Here is a 22,795-nt window from a genome sequence, read left to right on the forward strand (position 1 = left end):
TGAAATTTGCTAAGGAAGGAAATATTAAGTGTCTCAATTTCTTATACCCATGTTAGTAAACCACTATGGTAACACATATGTAAATTGCTTTGTCTAAGGCAATGGTTTCCTAATTCATATCTATATTAAGTCATCACATGTATGTGTTCATATATATACATATATATTTATATCCCAAAAAAGCTGGAAAAATTCTTAATAATGTAAAAGCAAGTTGCTCATTATTTTTAAGATAGGCAGAAGACTTGAACAAGTAAGTTGCTAGAGAAAGATAAATGACTATGAACAATGAAAACTAATGAACATCATTAATAATCAGGGAAATGAAAACTAAACCATAATAAGATGCAACTGTATATTTATTAGGAGAGTTGAAATACTGACAAGATCAAATGATATCAAGAACACAGAGTCTAATGTTTATTGAGATAAAAATTATACAAGAATATTTATACCAAAATAATTTGTATCACTAAAGTTGAGACTACCCAATTGCATGTAAACAAACAAACTTGAAATAACCAATAATGGATAAATATATGACAATGAAAGTTATCAAAGATACACACAAAAATAAGGATATTTTTAATGCCTGTGTTGTAAAGAAAGCAATCTTATATATTTGAAGATTGTATATACTAGTCAACTTTGGAAAAGAGAATTTTACTGGAATGATGGATAGTGTCTAAAGTTAGGAGATAAGATGAAGAGAATATAAGTAATGACACAAAGTAAAGAAACACACTTTAAAAAGTACAGAATAAGACATTCAACTTTACAAGATATATTGAACAATGAAACCACATTATTATGAAGAAGTTGGATTTATCTTTCTGCACAATTATATAATAGAATAGTGTGGACAAAAAATAGCACTTAAATTTAATTATTAAATTTGAAAAATCGGCATGAAAGGTAGGTCTACCCAATTGCTAGCTATGATATAAGCTAAGAAAGTGAAGGGTTCCCAAAATGACAGATAGATAAGGAGTAAACAGATAAGAGACTCTCCATTCCATATCACTAGGAAGTTTCACACTAGTATTCCTAAAAGTCCCCATTTCATTATTTTAATAATTTCATTTTTAATTTTCAGTATGAGTTCAACTAGTCTATTTCTACATATGTCACAAGGAAAACTGTAGTCATACAGTTAACTCAAAACTTCTAAAAGAATATTCAAACCAAGTTAACTTAAAATTGCTAAAATTGGAACTCATTCAAATGTATGTACACAAACAAAATGAAATAACATCTAGTGGTAGACATCACTCTATCACACTATCGACATGATAGCTCATGTCAACACAATAGCTCAACTCAAAGTGAGTAAGAGAGAGCTAGTTTCTTCTGGAGCACGAATTTGAGTGATCGATCATGGTTGTGGAAAAGAAATTTAGCTTAGTCTATTTCCGTGTTTTCCAACATGGAAGCAGTTTTATAATAACAGAAACAATAAATGTACCTATCAAGGCATTTTACTTTGTTGGAAGCAAGTGGATGAGGGGATCTCAACTACAGATATTACTGGATAGTACTCCTAGCTTTTAGCAGAGACCAGAGTTTCGTTAAATCAAAGCTTTCAAAGGTTTCATCTGTTTATCTGGATGTTAAGTCTCGGCAAGGAATGGCTATTTGTGGAACTAAAGATATCTTAAAAGAAATTATTAGGCATCTAAACCAGCACCGTTCCAGCCTCTCCATGGTCATTGAAGTTTTAATCAGTCAGGCTCTGTAGACACAGCTTTTTTTCAGGAATTCTTATTCACGTTTGCATGCCACCTATTCCTTTTTTAAAACCCTAATTAAATCATGAATTCTACCCAGAGTTACTTCTTTTTTTTTAATGTTTATTATCCATAATGAAACGTAACTTTTTTTTTGTCTTTGTTTTTTTCTTTTCTTGAAACAGAGTCTTTTTGTGTTTACCAGTCGGCTTTCAAACATTCTGCTTTCTCAGAAGGGACTGGAGACATGACCCCATGATGTTTGACTTGAAACCGTGGAGTTTTCATTTGAAAATCACATTAATTTGCTTCTTTGTAGAGTAGTGTTAAAAATATAGCAAGAACTTACTATGTTTTTAATTAAGTTTGAGCAAATTTTCCAACTTCAGTAATCCACTTCCTTCTAACAATGATATGATGAGCCATTACCTCTAGATACTTAGCCTTTGAAATCATAAAAATAAACCTGCAGGAAATGTAGATCAATTGATTTACAAGGAGAATTTGCATCCCTCTGAAGTTCTGTGCAGTATGCTGATTGACTGACTGACTTCAGTAATTTTCCACAGCAGTATGTATGCTTGCCTGTTAAGCACATATTTTATACTTGAAATTGCCCACTTCCTTCCTGGTCCTGCTTTGCTAAGTGTGATGTCAAGAGACATATTTCCTTTATCTGGGTTTAAAACTGAAATTGAATTCTGCACCATATATTGGGTCTTAGCATTTCTTATGTAATCCAAATAGACAGTCTCTTGCAAGATAAGCTTGAAATAGTTTTGTACAGTACTATTGTTTTCTGCAGAGCAGACAGGGATGAATAGATAGATTTATATAAAAGTACTATATTGAGTTATATCTAGAGACACAATATCTGCAAGGGAATACAAGAGCAGTATTAAGAAGAGAAAGGAGAGAATTTGGACAGAGTGGGAATGGAAACATCAGGGAACCCCATAGAATATCTAAAGTGCAGCAAGGAAATTCGTGTCCTCTGGTTCCTTCAATCCCACATTAACATTCTCTGGATCATTTTCCCTTTTGGAAGGTGTTACCTGATCATTGGTGGTCCAACTCCTCTTAGTCAAAGGCATTTGTCGAAGAACAATTCGGATGCCAGCATCTTCATTCTAGATAAATTTAGTGTCTCCTAGGGTCCTCCTAAGAGATTTCATATTCCTTTATGAGTTTACCAAGAGTAGATGCTATGAAAAGAAATAATAAGTAAAAGTAAAAACAGTGTTCTGGTCCTGAAGATAAATAACGAGCCTGTAGAAGGTTGAAGCAGATAGACATAAGATACTGACTGATAAATAGCAATGTTTGATCTCAGAAATAAATAAATAAATAAAACTAACCTCTACTGAAAGAAGTTATTACCATTGTGGCATGTATTAAGTAATGACTATTTTATCTTGAATAATAAATACTTTCATGTTTTTATCATAATGGTCACATAGAAAAATTTTGAAAATAAGTTTAAGTTTTAAATGCTGCCATAATGTGTTTAATTGATGAAGTACTGCTTTTGGTGCATTGGGAGAATGCTTCAAACACTTATTTTGTGTTATATCTTGGGCAGTTTTCCTCAAACCCAGTTACTGAACAATATATGACAATACATTTTGAGCAACATGATTATATTTCTTCAGCCTACTCCTCAGTATGTAAGGAGATACTGAGGTAGAAAATATCCTAGAACACAATTAGCATACTAAAATGGGAGATATTTAAACATGTGGTCATTAGTACTGCTTATATTTTGGTGAGTTCAATTTTGTATTATTAAAGAAATTCAGCAATTTCTTCAATTTCTACAAGATGGAATATACACTGACTTCCCTAACACCAATTTTCATGTGACTGAACATTTGTTAGATATTGTTTCTTTTGCCTTCTTTAAATCTTCCATTTAATGAAGAAATGCACAGTATCACTTAAACATTTAATTCTGGATGGCACCTTAGCACCATTGATTAAAACTAAAAGCATATTAACATAGGGAATTTAAACACTAATGACTCACTAGACAGGAATTGCTAGCATTCTTTATAGTAAACTCATTCAGTGTAGTGATAAGCCTTTTTATTATAAGAGAACCACCTGGCATAATTAGCATTATGACGCTTCTTAGTACTTTAGTAGATCAAAGAAATCATCACAATGATATAATTTACATTGTTGCTCAAACTAAATATTAGAACTTAATTTAAATATATTAGTAATTTAATTAATTATGATAATTAAATAATTATAATATATCCTCTTGAAGTTAAATGACATTAATTTAAGATACAAAACTTTGATAAGAGCAAGTTAGAGGTTTATATATCAGTAGTAACCATTTCCGATAACAGACATGACTTATATAATCTAGGAAAAACATTGAATGTTGTAGTAAATATAAATACAATGACTCATGTTAGTGGGTAATCTATACATTATCTAAAAGTAAAATTATAATATTTAATTAAAGTATTGTATTTTCATTACCATATGTCTTAGAAAGAGGGAAAGAATCTTTAAGTGAAATGTCTATTCAATAGGCATTCTGTATTAATATTAATTACTATTAATTAATGTTAATAGTAATATTCCATGTTAATTCACTTAGTAATAGTATTGTGTAAGATGAGCATAGCATTAGAGTCATTGAATTTAAACTGGCTGTGATGCCAATAAAGTAGATATTAAAAATATATAAAGCCTGACTTTTCTGACAAATTAATGAGTATCATAGTCTTCCAAAAATATTTTAACTACTTTGAGGTATACAAATATGAACAAATATCATAAAATTCAGGAAATCTAAAAAAAAAAAGTACTAATTCAGTGTGTCTAAATCTGCAAATTCTTTTCTTAAGAATCCCAGTAACAACTCTAATGGTGTGAACATAAAATTTCCAGCATAAGAGGAAAAGTAGTGATGCAAATCAAGGAATGTTTGGTTTTGGCATGTAGTTATTCAAAATTATTTAATCATAATAAAATCATTAGCTTATGAACTAACTTTGTAAGTTACAAGAATGTTCTTTCAAGAAAATAGAAGGAAGGTATAATGGCACAAGTGGAAACTTATTGCAAGAATTTTGACAAAATGAAGCTGGCCTCTAAGAGATCAGTAAGGGATTTCAATAACTGACGACGGATAAATCAGTACAGATAAGTAGTACTTGACATGTAAAACTTTCAAAAACCTAGAACTAAGTATTTCATTCATAAATAAATGGTGACTTGAATGAGAATGGCCCCCATAGTCTCATATACTTGATTGTTTGGTTTCCAATTGGAGGGCTGTTTAGAAAGGATTAGGAGGTATGACCATTTTGGAGGAGGTGTGTCAGTGGGGATAGGCTTTAAGGTTCCACAAGTCTGTGAGAGGCCCAGTTTCCCCTCCTCATAGGAAGCAGCCAATGAAAGAATACATTGCCTCCTTCTGTTTATCTTTCCTCAGTTTCTGGAATAATGTGTTAATGAACTGAAAATCACAGGCAGGTTGAGAAACTCCAGACAGGAATATTGACTCACTGGTAACACCTGTGGGCTATCAAGATCCTGGAAGTGTCTGATAAGAGGATGCACACCAACTTCTGTGGTATTTAACACTTTGACAGGGGAACTGACCTGCAGATGGAATCATCCATCCTCAAAGCTTATTTTCCTGCCCTATAAAATCTCCAAGCCCCTGTGCCACATGCATACAGTCTCTATTCCAACAGAGAGAATGTCACCCTGAATTGTTCTGATTAAAGGACAATTTGCTACTGTTGGTGGATTCTTTCTTTTATTTTCACATTGCCTCAATCAATCCTGATATAACAGTGCCCACTTCCCCTTTTCATTGTTGGTAGTTTGTCTGATTTGAACCTGAACATGTCTTGGCCATGTTGCCATGGTTTTCGTGAGTTTATATGTGTATCTGTCCTGTTGTGTCTTGAAGACACTGCTTTCTTGGAGTCATCCACCACTTATGTTTCTTACAATATTTCTACCTCCTTTTCCTCAGTGGTCCCTTCACTTTTAGAGGAGGGGTACGATGAATACATATATGTTTAGGGATGAGTGTTCCTAAGCGCTCCAAAGCTCTCACTGTCTGCACATATTCCTATGGTAGACCCCCTTGTTAATTGCCATCTACTGCAAGAAGAAGCTTCTTTGATTAGGACAGAACAATGCTGTTCTATGGATATACCAGTGTGTCATTAGGAATTATTATATATATATATATATATATATATATATATATATATATATAATTGTAGAATAATAGTAGTAGCTTTTTCCTTAGGTCCAAGATCTATCCAGTCTTTGTTCGGTTCTAGGTTATATTCGCAGCCTCATGGACTGGGCCTTATATCTAATTTTTAAAAAGTAGTTGGTTACTTCCACAGCACTTGTGCCTCCAGGGCTGCATATCTTACATGCAGTTTCTTTCGTATGTCTTAGGTCTTATAGCAAGATGAAATAGATTATTACTTTTCTTCTCTGGTGGTGAGCAAATTACCTACCAGCACCATGAACAGTAGTTAGGAGCAGTGAAACTTTTTATTGGTCACCTGTTCAGTTCCGGTTTGTTAAATTTTAATTGATAGGCACAGGCCACAGACTTTGGTAAAGTCAATAAGTTAACTACAAATAGAACTGGTTGTGGAAATAGGACATGAGGAGTTCTTTACCCTTTAGGAGAAAGTAGAGGGTACTGAAGCAGGAAGTAGTCTAAACTTCTGACTACTGTCATGATTGTCATGATTAAGCTAAAGTCCCAAATTTAGAAATTTGTGTTTGTGTAGCTCTACATGGCCATGTAGGAAGCACAGGAAAATGACAAAGACTGAAGAGGAGTCATTTTTTTTTGAGCCTACACCTCACACAAAATTTTCCAACCTCTATATATCATATATTATTTATTTTTAATGTTATCTGTTTCTTTTTAATTACTTAAAATTCTTTACTTGCAAATTTTAATTGCTGATGTTGGCAACATTAAACAAAAAGAAGTTTGTTAGATAATGGCATTTTAAATTTCTACATAAAAATACACAATTAGCTCAGGAAACAGCCTACCAACAAGTAAATCCTAGCCTTGTAGGAAACAGATGATGCTCACTCATCCCTTTTTAGATTCTGATTTAATGAGTATTTTAGACATAGATTTTATCTTTCCTCAGCTCTCAAAGACTGATATTATACTACGCATTGTAATACTTTTATGTTGTTTATTACTAATTGTTTTTATTTATATATCTTCTACATGGCCATAATGGAGACTCTTGACTTTTGGTTAGGTCAAGTGAATTTTTTTGTAGTAGTCTATGGGGAGAAATATTAATTATATTTAAGGAACATATGGACTAATAATCTCCAAAGTCTTCCAGGGATACATTTTCTAAAGAACAGACATCATTCGCTTAAAGAAATAATGCTCTAAACAGTATAGCATTTAATATCTACCCAGAAATACAACCCACTGGACATTATGCAATTTATAACTGCTGTGTGGGAAAGGAGTTAAGCAACATTATGACAAGAAACCAATACTAAATCATTATAATCGACTATTTTAGAATGTCGCTTGATTAAAGAACACACACAATCACATAAGACAATCAATAGAACCAACATCATTAAATGGAGCCTCAGTTATGTTTTTTTTGCTGTGGAAACACATGACAAACACAATTTATATAATAATGAGGTTATTGTGGGCTTAGAGTTCCAAGGGTTGAGTCCATGGTCATCATGGTGGTGAGTGGTTGAGATCATGATCATCATGATGGTGAGCACGGCGGCAGGAAGGTAGGCATGCCACTGGAGCAATAGGTGAGACCTTATATCTTGAGATACAACAAAAACGAGGCTGAGCGAGACATAACTAACTGGGGAATTGCCTGGGCTTTGGAAACCTCAATGTCTCATCCCTAGTAACATATTTCTGCCAACAAATCTATGCCTTCTAACCCTTCCCAAACAGTTCCACCTAATGAGGACCACATATTCAAATATATCAGTCAATGGAAGTCATTGTCATACAAACCATCATAGAACCCAAAAGAGAAATCTTCCAATCCAATGTGGTCATTTTATATCCTCAAAAAAAAATGTAGATTAAATCCACTGAAGGATTGGTTTTAAGATTTCCTGTCAGAATACAGTCCATGAATGAAGCTATGTGAGTAGACTTCTGAGATATAGAACCCGTAAATCATAGAGAGCCAATTGCATAATCTTAACAATCAAAGTGGTAATGCAATGAACTACATCGTATTAGCATTTGTAGCAAAGCTATAACTGGTTTAATTGTTTCATTTTTTAAAGATTACATATTGTTTTATAATGTGGTATTTCAAAAATATTCAACTCCTCAAAATTTTAAGGCCCTGAACTTGTGTTGCATCCATTTTGTGTAGCCTTACTTTTTTTTTTACTTTTTACTTGATTAGTGTGTAGCATGAATCTTAAAAGGTCTTATTAATAAAAACAAACCTGGGGCCAGGTATTGGGGTGAATGCTGGAAGATCAGAGAAGCAGGACAAGCCACAGCTTCCTCACCTCTACAATTCCTCAGCTGATCCTGTTTCCTCAGACTGGAAACCTCTGAGTGAATCTAAGCTGAACTGCTGCTCAAAAGCCTAAAAACTTAACCAGCTCTAGTTCCTGGTTTTCTCGCTTTATATACCTTTCTGCTTTCTGCCATCACTTCCCGGGATTAAAGGCATGGGTCACCATACCTGGCTGTTTCCAGTGTGGCTTTAAACTCACAGAGATCGAATGGATCTCTGTCTCCCAAGTGATAGGATTAAAGGCGTGTGTTGCCACCATTTTCTGACCTCTATGTCTATCTAGTGGCTCTTCTGTCCTCTGACCCCAGATAAGTTTATTAGGATGCACAATCTATTGGGGGACACAATATATCACCACATTAGTGCATAGTCTAGTTATTATGTGATGTTTCTTGTCTCTCTGTTAATGCTCACATGTGTAATAAAGTTGTTCTACATTGTTTGCAGGGACATAAAAGTGCCAAGGCACAGTTTGAGGTGCAGGAATTATTTGGCTTATGTGTATTGAAAAATTGTTTTTTCCTTCAATTTTTTTTCTTTGCATGGCCTTCATTGAATTTGACTTTGATGTGAAAACTAATGATCAATTGAAGATGCCATGGTCTCCCTGCAAAGATTTATAGAGCTCTTCTCTTACCTCCCCTCATTAGTGATAAGCGCTCAGATACCTCCCTCCAGTACAACATTTTCATATGCTAAATTCTAGTATCTCAAGTCAAAATATTTATTATAGCTCTTGTGCACTGGGCATCCCTACTCTGGAATTTAGAGCAATCTTAGAGATTTTTTTCCCCTTCACTATATAATCTGCCTAAAGAAAAATTTGATCTCAATTTCAAATTAATAATGAAATGAAATAAGACTTTACCTAACAGTCAAAGTCTCCTATGTAATTTTAAAGATGAAACATTTTCTCATGAAACTAATTATATATACAATTTTTCCTGAGGAAAACTTTAGATACAGCTAAAACATTAGCATATTTATATTACCATTCCTTTGCACCATTTACAAAGTGGCAATGGTATGTGAAGATTTTGATATTTTAAGATTATGATGTTCTACTTTTGAGAGAATCTTGAGAATAATTCTTTAATGAAATGTTCTTGCCTATTGTTTGTATTTACTCATTAGAGATTAAAGTCATATTAAAAAGTTACTAAATTCAAAATTGTGTTGCATGTATAATTCTCCAGGTAAACAATGTTAAGTAGATTTTGGGGGATGGGAGAGTCAAGTTTTAGCAGGGACTTTCTGAGATTTTGCCTTATCTAGACATTCTATAATCACACATGTTCTCCTTTTCCTAAAACAGGTAATATTACTTATCATTCTAGTCATCTTTTTATTCCATTTTCCAATTGATACTTTTGTACTCTGGGATTTCAAATATAAAACAAATAGATTTCATTGCCATTTTTGAGAACTATGGTCTGTATATAATAATAATCCTCTCCTGGCAAGGTAAGTCTTAGTCTTTCAGTTACAAAATATATGCTCTCTGCAAAGGACCTAGGAAACAGGCAAAGAGACAAGATAACAATCTGATCATAGACAAATTTCCAATTCAATGTGAACATCTAAGTTTTATATGATAGCTCTCACAATTTCCAGGAAAAAAGAACCAATAAAATAATTGTATATAGAGATATAGATTAACCTATCCTAAGGCATTACTTCGTGTGGTTATTATTGAAGCGACTAAACCTAAAATTTATAATGTGAACTGGGAGAGCTGAGACCTAGATGAGACAATAATATAGCTCCAATCAAAAGCCAGCAACATAGAAACTCTTCAGATCCAGGATGGGTACAGTGCAAAGGCTCCTGCTGCTGAATCCCTTCTGCTCCCAAGGCCTGGATTCTGTTATGCTTAGTTATTCAGTGCTCATGATGAAGCCCACTACATTAGAGAGTGCACTCTATGCTTCCCAAGGTAACTAACTTCAATGTTACCCTCATCCAAAGTCACCTTTTAAACTGACACACTTAAATTGAGAAATTTACCTTAAAAATAACATTTGTATTTCTTTATTAATAACTAAAATAGTCAAATAATATTAAAATTACAAAAGATGTGACCAGTAAAACAAAAAAAAATTATAAGGCTAAATGAAGAAGCGATGGTGGTGATAAGGAAGAAAAATACTAGATGAAATGCATTAAAATGTGAAGTATGGTAGAGGCTGTGATAATAAAATCAAGGGTAAAATCCCTGTGTTCTGTTAGTAAATCTCAGGACTACTTGTTGCTGTCCCAGAGGCCTTTTATCAGTGAGAATGTAAGTGTTGGGATGTAGGCAAAGTTTTTTGGTCCTGCCAGCTGGCTCCCAAATAACCACACAGAGACTTTTTATTAATTATAAATGCTCGGTCAACAGCTAAGACTTGTTACTAACTAGCTTTTACAACTTAAATGAACTCATTTCAATCTATTTATGTGCTGCCACATGGCTCATGGCTTGTTACCTCATTTCATACATGCTTCTGCAGCTGGATGACAACCCCCTGACTCCTCACTTCTTCTTCCTCTCAGTTTGGCTCTCCAGGCTCATCTCCACCTGCCTAGCTATTGGCCAATCAACTATTAATTAAAAATGAGAGTAATGAATCTTTACAGTGTACAGAAGGATTATTCCACAGCATCGGGAGCACAAATTCCTGGTATTTCAAAGAAAAATGGGTGAAATCCCTACAATGCATATGTTAATTCCCTAACAGTTATAATTATATAAAAATAAGAAAAAATTAAACATTTTGATGTAAACATCACTCAAAAAAAAAAACAACACTATATACAACAGTAATTAAACAATTGTACTCTATGAAATGCAATCTTGTATTACTGCCCAAAGATGGATAAATCTTATTTGCCTATTCATTTATTTATCTATCCTGAAACTCTTCTATCATTTATAAATGTGTACGGGGACATTCAAGAGAGGCTTTCTCTGTGTAGTTCTGGCTTTCCTGGAACCAGCTCTGTAGATTCGGCTGGCTCAGAGATCCACCAGACTCTGCCTCCTAAGTACCTTTAATTTATTTATTTTTAATTTTATGTATATATGTGAGTACTTGCAAATATGTATCTGTATCACATGTGTGCAGTTGACCATAGAGGTCAAAAGAGGTTGGAAGAATCCCTGGAGCTGGAGTTAGAGGAGATTAGGAGCTGCAGAATATGAGTAAACTGGGAAGTAAACTGAGGTTCTCTGTGAGGTCAGCAATTGCTCTGAACCACCCAGCCATCTCTCATTCATCCTTAGAGTAAGCATCAATGAATAAGTGTTCTTTTAAAAATATACATTTCTTGCTTCTTGATACTACATTGTATGACTTTCTTACATCTTTGGGAAAATAATTACTTCTCAGATATATAATTCACAAGTCCATTCTCATTCCGCACATGGCTTTTTTTTTTTTTTTTTTAACAATATTTATCCATCTTATGCTATACAGAAGTCTTTTTGTCTGGAGGGAATCTCACCAGCCTATTTTTGCTACTGTATCAAAAAAATCATTGCCCAGCACAATTTCAAAAAGACTTTCCCTCCATGTTAATTGTTTGATAGTTACAAAGCATACATTTAAGTCTTTAATCTGTCTTGTGTTGATTTCTGCATATGGTAAAAGATAGGTTTATAATTTCCTCCTACCTATTAAAATTTCTCCAACTTTTGTTGAACAGGTTATCTTTTCCCCAAGTGTTTTTTTTTTTTTTTTTTTTTTTTTTTTTTTTTTTTTTTTTTTTTGGAGAGGGGCACCAACCTTAGCAATATCAGGTATCCATAGAAATATGAATCTATTTGGGGACTCAGTTTTTTTTCATTATTTTATGTATCTGTTTAAAACTAATTTTAAATTTCATTTTATGGCCGTGAGTGTTTTGCCTATGTATATGTAAGTGCACCACATGCTTGCGTTGTGTCCACAAAGGTCAGAAGAAGTCATCAAATCATATGAAACTAGAGCCATGGATGGTTATGAGTCACCATGTGGGTGCTGGGAACTTAATATGGGTCCTCTGCCAGAGCATCAAGTGCTCTTCACTGTTGACTCAACTTTCCAGCACTTTGTGTCTGTTTGAATTGATAGCACTTTGCTGCTGTGATTATATTTTAGCATCATGGAATGTGGTGGCATGGGCAAGGAACCTGAACAGATGTCTCTAGAAGAAGAGACATACAAATGACCGAGTACATGGAAAAGTGATCAGTATCATCAGAGAAATGAAAGTTAATTAATCCAGGTGAGATATCACCTCACACTTTTCAGAATGAGTTTGTAATCAAAGCAGGTGAAAGATAACAAATGTTGGTGAAGACACAGACAAAAAAGGAATTTTTGTATGCTGTGGATGGGTATATAAATTGATACCACTCATAAAGGAAAAAAAATGAGGGTTTTGTAGCTAAAGTTTTCCTGCCTGGCCCACAGTCAGGGTAAATCTCTCTCACCTGCTAGTCCCACAGCCACTCAGACCCGACCAAGTAAACACAGAGACTTATATTGGTTACAAACTGTTTGGCCGTGGCAGGCTTCTTGCTAACTGTTCTTACAGCTTAAATTAATCCATTTCCATTAATCTATACCTTGCCACATGGCTCGTGGCTTACCGGCATCTTCACATGCTGTTTCTCATCATGGCGGCTGGCAGTGTCTCTCTGCCTCAGCCTTCCACTTCCCAGCTTTATTCTCCTCCTTGTCCCGCCTACACTTCCTGCCTAGCCAATGGCCAATCAGTGTTTTATTTATTGACTAATTAGCAACACATTTGCCATACAGAACATCCCACAGCAGGGTTTCTTATATGTGCAGGTGATTCAGAAACCTACATATCTAAAGAGGACAAAAACAGCATGCCAAAGAGGTATGTAAAGAGTCACAGAGAACAAAATCATTCATAATTTCTAAGATACAGAACAATCTGCCTGATTATTGATAATTGAATATAAAGAAAATGTGATATGTGGAATAAGTTTAAGTGTATGTGTATGCGTGTGTGTACAGTGAAGCACTGTTCAGCTTTAGAAGTTGCCAAGAAACTATTTGTATGAACTTGGAAAGCATTGTACTAAAAAATAAAGTAGACATAGAAAACTGAATAATTCCAAATCTGTGTGAAATCTCAAATATACAAATTCATAGGGGCAATGAGTTGAGTGGTAGTTGTGGTTAAGAGGGATGTTTTAGCTGCAAAAGAATGTATCCTGGGGTAAAATATAGAGCCTTTTACTCATAGTTGACTGTATTTTACACTTGAAATTTGTTAAAATGGTTGTTCTAAGTGCTTTTTCACACACACACAAATGATAAACATATGAGATGATAAACATGTTTACTTGACAAATTACAGACTTAAATAATGAATAAAGCTGAAAAAAACAAAGTAAAGTGTTTTTTTCTTTTGTTTGTTTGTTTTGCTTTTTTTTTTTTTGAGGAATTCTCTTTTCTCGGCAGGATTCTTTTCAGGAATTTCTGTGCTCCCTTGGTTATGGCCATCCTCCACATAGCACCTGAGGGTTGCACTCAGTGACAGGAGTACTTTGTCCCAAGGAGGAGGCTGCATGTGTGGAATGGAGGGAACAAGGAATCAGAACTTGTGTTTCATGCCAAGCACAGCACATAACTGGCACTCTCCAGATACTTCAAGGTAAATGAGTCATGTCTGTTTCTACAAATTTCTAAAACATTAAATAAAAGTCTATTATTATAGTTCATTAAACTAGGAAAAATACTAACATGACTGCTGAGTCCTTTATGTTTTTGTTTCATAAATCTTCAGGATAGACCTGTAAAATAGTCTTAAAGCTCTCATTTCACATTTTGTGTTTTTTAAAGACAATAGAGAGTCCCACACAAAATTACACTGGTAGATGATCCTGGAATACTATAAACAGGACCTATTTACATTTCTCTTAGATTCTAATATGTGCTTTCAGGCTTGCTGTATGAATGTGTCTCAGAGCAATGTGGAAACATTCAGGTAAGTGCCACTGAATGCTATTATGTGCATCCATGTGATCATTTGTGAATATTTATATGAATTCCTCATTGCTCATGCAAATAAATGCCATATTGAACATTCAATATGTCTCCTTGTGCAATCTCTCACTAAAAGTATTCCTTTTTCCAATCATCATGTTATACATTAACTTACTATGGAGCTATTAAATATTCCTATTACTGTGTGATTCTGCACATCATCTTCAGGATAGTGTGCTATAAGCCATGTGATGCTCTTACATACTGGTAAGTGGAGCTGGGCTTTATTACCCATTTCATAGAAATTAGTAGAACAGGGATGCTTGCTTGAAGACAAATATTCTTACTTGGATTGTTCCATCCAGACAGCAAATATCACTGACATTCAAGGAGATCTTAAAGTTAAATTCCATAACAAGTCCAAATGAACAGAGACATGTTTCCAACAAAAAGATAAACAAAATTTCACTTAAAATTGCTATTGAAGGATAGCTAAAATAATCTTGAATAATAAATGAGTTGCTGGAGGTATCGTCATCCTACTTCCAAGTTGTACTAGCAAGCTACAGTATTAAAACATCATGGTATTGACTAAAATCAGGCATATTAATCAATAGAATTGAATTAAAGACATTAATATGATTCAACACACCTAAGATCACTTTTTTTATATATAAAGAAGTCAAAACTACAAACTGGTGCTGTGGGATGTCATTTTGTATGCTGTGAATATATGTTGCTCTGATTGATTGATAAGTATAATGCTGATTGGCCAGCAGCCAGTCAGGAAGTATAGGCAGGGTGAGCAGATGAGAAGAATTTGGGGAAGAGGGAGGGCTGAGTGAGGAGTCTCCCGCCAGACACAGAGGAAGCAAGATGTCAAGGCAGAACTGAGAAAAGGTACCAAGCCACATGGCTAAACATAGAAAGAATTATGGGTTAATTTAAGTGTAATAGTTAGACAGTAATAAGCCTGAGATAATGGCCAAGCAGTTATAATTAAATAAGCTTCTGAGTGATTATTTTATAAGTGGGCCATGGGACTGCCAGGGCTTGGTGGGGCTGGAGAAAAATTTCCGACTACAAACTGGATAAAACAGCATTTTCAACAAAGTGCTTGTGAAACTGGATGGCTGTGTGTAGAAGAATGCAATCAGATCTATATTTATGACCCTCCACGAAACTGAAATCTAATGGATCAAGGACCTCAATATAAGGCCAGATACACTGAGTCTGATAAATACAGAAAGCAGAGAGATACTTAGGCTAGAAAATGCTGACATTCACGCCTTTAATCCTAGCATTCCAGAGGCAGAAATCCATTTGGGATCTCTGTGAGTTCAAGGCCACATTGGAAACAGCCAGGCATGGTGACACACGCCTTTAATCCCAGGGAGTGAGCCTTTAATCCCAGGGAGTGATGGTAGAAGGCAGAAAGATATATAAGGAGTGAGGACCAGGAACTAGAAGCATTTGGCTAGTTAAGCATTTGGCTGGTTAAGCTTTTAGGTTTTGAGCAGCACAGTTCAGCTGAGAGCCATTCGGATATGAGGACACAGAGGCTTCCAGTCTGAGGAAACGAGATCAGCTGAGAAGTTGGCCAGGTGAGGTTAGCTGTGGCTTGTTCTGCCTCTCTGATCTTCCAATTCACCCTAATACCTGGCTCCAGGTTTGCTCTTATTAATAAGACCTTCTAACGATTCCTGCTACAGTAAGTAGTCTTTAATCAACAGGCATGAAGAAAACTTTCTGACTAGGACATCAATAGCACATGCACTAAAACAACTATTAATAGCTAGAACCTTATGGAACTAAAAAATTACATATGGCAAAGGACACCATCATTCAGGCAGGCTACAGAATGGAAAATGATCTAGAAAATTATACATCTTATAGAGGGTTAATATCCAAAATATATAAAGAACTAAAAAACTGGACATCAAGAAAAGTAGAAACCCAATTAAAAGTATGGTACAGAACTAAGCAGAGAGATCTCAAAAGATGAGACACAAATGGATGAGAAACACTTAAAGAAATATTCAACATCCTTAGTCAGCAGCGAAATGCAAATTAAAACTAGTTTGAGATTTCATCTTACTGCAGTCAGAATGGCCAAGATCAATAAAGCAAATGATAGCACACATTGGCAAGGATGTGGGAAAAGAGGAACACTCATTCATTGCTGGAGGTAGTAAAAACTTTTACAGCATCTATGTAAATCAGTGTGATATTTCCTCAGGAAGCTAGGAGTAGATCTAGTTCAAGATCCAGCTATTCCATTCTTGGGCATATATCCTAAGGACTCTGAATCCTTCTATAGAGACGTTTGCTTATCCATGTTCATTGCAGTTTTCTTCATAATAGCCAGAAATTGGAAATAGTCTAGATCTCATCAAGAGATGAGTGGATAAGAAAAATGTGGTGAATTCATACAATGAAATGTTATCTTGCTGTTTAAAAATGGAATCATGAAATTTGCAGGTAAGTGATTGGAGTTAGAAAAAAATCATACCAAATGAGGTTATCAAGACCCTAAATAACAAATTTAATATGTATTCTCTTTTATGTGGATGTTAGATTCCAAGCCTTCAATGGGCAAGCTTACAATCTATATAGCTACAGAGGTTATGTAAAGAGTAAAGGCATAGTGGGCAGGGGAGGATCTCCAAGGACATGAGAAATAAAATCTAGAGTTATGGAGAGACATGGGGGAGACTGGAGCAGGAGGATTAAATGGGGAGGCAGATGGAAGACAGGAGTATGTAGGGAATACTTGGAGGGACAACTAACACTAAAGGCCATTTGAATGGTCATATGAAAATCTACTACTGTAGAAACCTCTTAAATATAAACATATATGAAGGAAATCTAAATGGAGTCACCAAATAGTTCAGAAAATAATGCCCCAACAGGGCATTTTTCAACATCAAATGAAACCTCCAGTGCCAGAAATAGGTTACATGTAGTTGATTCATTAGATAAAGGGACCTCATGGAAACTTCTGAACATTTCAGGCTATAGTTTGCTCTCCACAAACTGACGTAAGGCTCTGCTGCTGAAGACAACACTCATGTAACTCACTGAATATAGAAAAGTTCAGCTGGTTCATACCTAGAACCCTATGGACTCATGTTCACAGGACTGGAAGTTACTCTGCAGGCTACCAGAAGAGAAAGATGACCATCAAGCCAGCTTCAGATCCTGTGATCTACAATGATGGCCTTCCTGCATGATAAGCTGATGAAATGCAGGCACAAGCATTCTGGGAATAAGCAATCACTCTCTGAGAGGATTTGAAGCCTACTCCATGAGAAGGAACACATGTCTGATACTGCTTGGGTAGCTAAGAACCTATGACTAGATAGGTCATGGACCTATCGAGGGGAAAAACAAATCATATTGTTCTGCTAAAAGAACATAGATACAAAATGATCCCCAATGATATTCTACTATACCTATAGATTGCTCACTTAGCCATAATAAGAGAAGCTTCCTCTCACAGTAGATGGGAGCTAACACAAAGACCCACAGCTGGACAATATAGAGAAAGTAAGAGACCCTGGGACATTCAGTCGCAAATGGTATGTCTCCAGCAAACACCACCCTTCAAAGTTCAAGAAACTATGTGCAGGAGGAGGTAGAAATATTGTAAGATCCAGAGGTGATGGACAACACCAAAGAAACAATGTCTTCCAGACAAAACGGGACACACATATGAACTCAGAGAGACTATGACAGCATGTATAAGGCTTGCCAAATTTCAAGACAGATGTTGTACCAGCACTGAGAGGGGGAAGTGGGCACAAGATCCCATTCCTAGCCAAGAAGCTATCTCCAACGGACAACTGCTTATAAAGGAATAATTAGTTTTTTCCAGTGCAGTCTCACCAGGTGTATTAACCACATTTAAGGGTAGGCCTTATGCACATCAGTAGATGGCCAGCACAAAATGAACTCAGTGGTACTTTTGCATACTTATTTTTGATTTTATATTGCTCTGTTTGGGCATTTTTAGTCTAACTGATATGTCGTTTGTATATTATTTTTTCCAATTTTGTATTTCTATGGTATATGTGTGTACATGCATACATTTACTTTGTGTTTTTCCTCGATGTTTATTCTGGTTTGTTTGTTTTTTTGTTTTCCTGTTTGTTTAGTTTTTTTAAAGAGAGAGAAAAAGTAAGAGTATGCAGCTCTATAGGTTGGGAGGCAGAGAGGACCAGGGAGTTGAGGTAGGGGGAACTGTGATCAGAATATATTGTATAAAAATAATTTTTTCAATAAAAATTCCTAGTGATTTTTGTTATTCTTCTAGTTCATTTATTTTCCTATAAGCCTACAAGAATCACTTCAGCACACTTATTTTCCTAAAGACTTCAGTGATGTTCAATATCCTGAAGTTAGGTGCTAGAAACATGACTGAAATTCTTTTTGCCATGGAGTTGTGGATTTCTTAAAATAATGTACCTCTCAAAGAAATGAAAATAACAGAATCCTATATTGTCTGAAAATATCCATCATGTGTGTCTCCATTAATGACAATGGAGGAACGTATAAGGAACGGCTCAGTCCACATCCCTCAGACAGTTATGTGGAGAATATGAAATAAAAGACCCTGAAGTTGTTATAAGCATGATTTTGAGGCATAAGCAATATTGTGTTATATACAATAACTCTATATGATGGATAATATGGTATAAAAACCAACCTCCTCCCATTGAGAAACTCTTCTGCCTGCCTTAAGGAACTGTCAGGAGTTCAGGCCCTGTCTTGATATTTTCTTGACCTTAAAAGATCATCAACACTTGAATCAAAGTCCCTCAAATCATGAAAGCCTACTCATTTTCTGAATTAGAGTTTACTGGTATAGCTGTCTTGTCTTCAGACAAGATAGATGATTCTGCACACTTGCTATGCAACTACAGGAGCCATCTTTGTGACTGCTTTAAGGTTAAGCTTTTTATATTTCTCTAATCTAGGAATTAAGATCTAACAATGTTGGTTTTGAAAGTGCTGATAAACATTCTTCCAACCATGAAGTTTCCAGTGAAAAGAATTGATGAATTTGGCTACCCCATTGGTATGATCGTCAAAGTTAGCACATTTTTCTATGATATTAGAAGGATGGTTTGTTGACAAGGAAAATGCCATAATTAGCAGAAGGTAAAAACTGGATTTATAGGAGGGCAGTTATTAACACTATCACTTGTTTGGAGTTGTGATGGTATGCTGGTACAAGTGAATGAATGCCAAATTTACATTCTCTCTATCTTTTAGGGGCTAACGGAAATCAAATTATATATTACTACTGAGCAACATCACAGATAATCATTAAAAAAAAGTATATGTGATTAATCATCACTGGAGCTAAAGTAAAAAATTGAAAGAGCATCTATGGCATCTTATAATGTCCATGAACTAAAATTCCAAGGAAAAAGGAGTTTCTAGCTCAGGAATCAGTTTCTAGAGAAGGTTGATGTGGTGAATTGAGAGAAAATGATGCTCAAAGGGAGTGGCACTACTGGGAAGTGTGGCCTTATGGGAGTAGGTGTGGTTTAGTTGGAGAAAATGTGTCACTTTGGAGGCTGGCTTTGAGAGAATAACAATGACATCAATGGGGTTTGCAGGCAAATGGATGGAACTAGAAAAAAATCATCCTGAGTGAGGTAACCCAGACTCAGAAATACAAACATGGTATGTACTCACTCCTAGGTGGATACTAGTTGTAAAACAAAGGATGACTAACTAGACTGCTATTCCCAACTCCAGGGAGGCTACCTAGAAAAGAGGACCCTAAGAAAGACACAGGGATCACCCAACGACAGAGAAATGGACGAGATCTACATGAGCAAACTGGACGGGCAAGGGTTGGGGGAAAGAGAGCTTGGAGAGCGGGAGATCCCAGCTGGATCAAGAACAGAGAGGGAGAACAAGGGAAAAGAGACCATGATAAATGAAGACCCCATGGGATTAGGAAGAAGCAAAGTGCTAGACAGTTCCCCAGAAATCCACAAAAGATACCTCCACAATAGACTACTGGCAATGGTCGAGAGAAAGCCCAAACTGACCTACTCTGGTGATCGGATGGCCAAACACCCTAACTGTCGTGGTATAACTCTCATCCAATGACTGATGGAAGCGGATGAAGAGATCCACAGCCAGGCCCCAGGTGGAGATCCGGGAGTCCAATCAGTGAGAAAGAGGAGGGATTGTATGAGCGAAAATTGTTGAGACCGTGATTGGAAAAAGCACAGGGACAAATAACCAAACTAGTGGAAACACATGAACTATGAATCAATAGCTTTTGAGGAGCCCCCAACTGGATCAGGCCGTCTGGATAAGTGAGACAATCGATTAGCTTGAACTGTTTGGGAGGCCCCCAGGCAGTGGAACCCAGACCTGTCTTTAGTGCATGAGCTGGCTGTTTGGAGCCTGGGCCCTATGCAAGGACACTTTGCTCAGCCTGGTGAAGGGATGAGGGGACTGGAGCTGCCTTAACTGAATCTACCAGGCTGAGCTGAATCCCCAGGGGAGTTCTTGCCCTGGAGGAGATGGGTATGGGGAGGGGCGTGCTGGGGGGAGGGCAGGAGGAGGGAGGACAGAGGAATCCATGGCTGATAAATAAAATAAAATTAAATTAAATTATAAAATAAAATTAAATTAAAATTAAAATAAAATAAATAAGTAATAATGAGATACCTAATAGGAACAGAAAAATAAAGATTCTCATGCCTTCTAGATTAGACTTTAAAGTATGTTTAGGAAAAAAAATAACACGTAAGAGAGTAACGGAACAGGTGCCAAGTTACCAGTAATGATTGTCTCTGTTAACATTAGCCTGTTTGATTGATTGGCTGGTTTGTTGATGGATGGATTGATTTAGAAAAGGTCTTACTATATATCCCATGCAGCATTCAAATTATGATCCTCTAGCTTCAGTCAGTTAAGCCTGGCTTTATAGGTGTCTAGGTCAGTTCCAGATCCATGTCAGACACTGTAGAACAAAACCAACAGAAGAAACAGATCAATGCAAACTGTCTACTTAACCTACAGGGTACAGAAAACATACACACTTTCATATAACTAAAGGGTGCACAACTTTTTCAAGTACATGATTAAACACTAATCATGGCACACTAAACACTGACATTATCCAAGTCTCATAATATGTATAAAGATTAATATAGTGGAGGCAGAACTGTATGCCTATGATGCATTACTAGCAAAATTGGAATCAAAACAAAACATCAGCTAGATATTGTGATAGATGTTTATAATTGAACATTTATACATCCAGCTTGGGTTACATAGCATGATTTTATCTAAAAAATAAACCAAGTTAAGCAAAACCAAAACAAAATTACACATAAAAACTGTAATGCAATGTATAAAAAGAAATTTAAAGCTGTAGATACTTACGTTCTACAATTAGCCAATAAATTAAATAGGATGCCAAAAAAGGCAGGTAGGTAGTAAGAACATAATAAATACAACTTTGTAACAATGTGACTCTACATATGAAATTAACAAATTCTTTGCAAAATAAAATAGATTCAAAAATCCACAAATATTGGCTGTGGCTCCATATTATCATTAGTGGCTCCATAAAATGATTAGTTTGAAATGTTTCTACAAGTAAAATGGTGAATGATATTCAATATATACAAAAAATACCTTTATTAAATTATTTTCTTAAAAATCAGAGAGATTATTTTGAAAATTATTTTTATGATTTTACTTAAGTCCAATATCCAAACAATACTGACAAATATTTCAGGAAAGACAAAATTTAAAATTTTTTTTTCAAAATCGTATGCGTAAAATAAAAACCAGCCAAGTATTGCCAAGTATGGTTTGCACACGTAGTAGTATGTGTTTGTTGTAGTTCCAGGAGGTCTGTTACCTTGTATTGTCCTGTGCATGTACCAGGCATTCAGGTAATGCACATACAAACAAATAAAACACTGATACACATAAATAAATACACTTCTGTGTTGGTTGCTCTTCTGTTGCTGTGGTAAATAAAACACCATGTGCTGGTTTTATGCAATGCCTTTAGCTTGCGAGGAAAAGTCAGGAGGCCTAACAAAACCAACTATGAAAGTTTTGTTAGGAGGAGGGAGAGACAGAAAAGAGCGTGATGAGGCCTATTTGAAAGACACATTCAGAGATGGGGAGGGTGCATGGGATCCGCCTTTTATGGACTACCCCTGTGCATGCACATGCACATATACTCCCCACGAATGCGCATATGGGCCCACGTGGCTACACCAGACATGTGCATAGATTACAGAGATCACGCTGAGCCCAAATTACGTGACCATGCAGCTCACGGATTACTAGGATGTACAGCCCAGAAATGACTAGGTGTCTCCCCAGGGCATGCTCGGCCATGGTGAGGCATGGTTAGAACTCCTTTCACCATGGCCAAGGCACCTTATAAAAGAAAATGTTAAGTTCGGCTTACGGTTACAGAGTTCACAAGGGCTGAGTGAAGGACTAATTGAGAACTCACATCTTAATC

General features: G+C 35.7%; 1 long non-coding RNA gene across 1 annotated transcript; it reads right to left on the reverse strand.

Annotated features, from left to right (window-relative positions):
- Positions 1–478: 478 nt before the first annotated feature.
- LOC128117376 (uncharacterized) lies at positions 479–22,795 on the reverse strand. The gene is made up of 3 exons (XR_008220800.1): positions 22,739–22,795; positions 21,167–21,265; positions 479–2,932 (listed from the first exon to the last, which is right to left on the reverse strand). It is a non-coding gene; the product is annotated as an uncharacterized LOC128117376 (long non-coding RNA).

Source organism: Peromyscus californicus, unplaced genomic scaffold (genome assembly GCF_007827085.1).
Source record: "Peromyscus californicus insignis strain IS unplaced genomic scaffold, ASM782708v3 Scaffold_21__1_contigs__length_65335640, whole genome shotgun sequence".
NCBI lineage: Eukaryota > Metazoa > Chordata > Mammalia > Rodentia > Cricetidae > Peromyscus > Peromyscus californicus.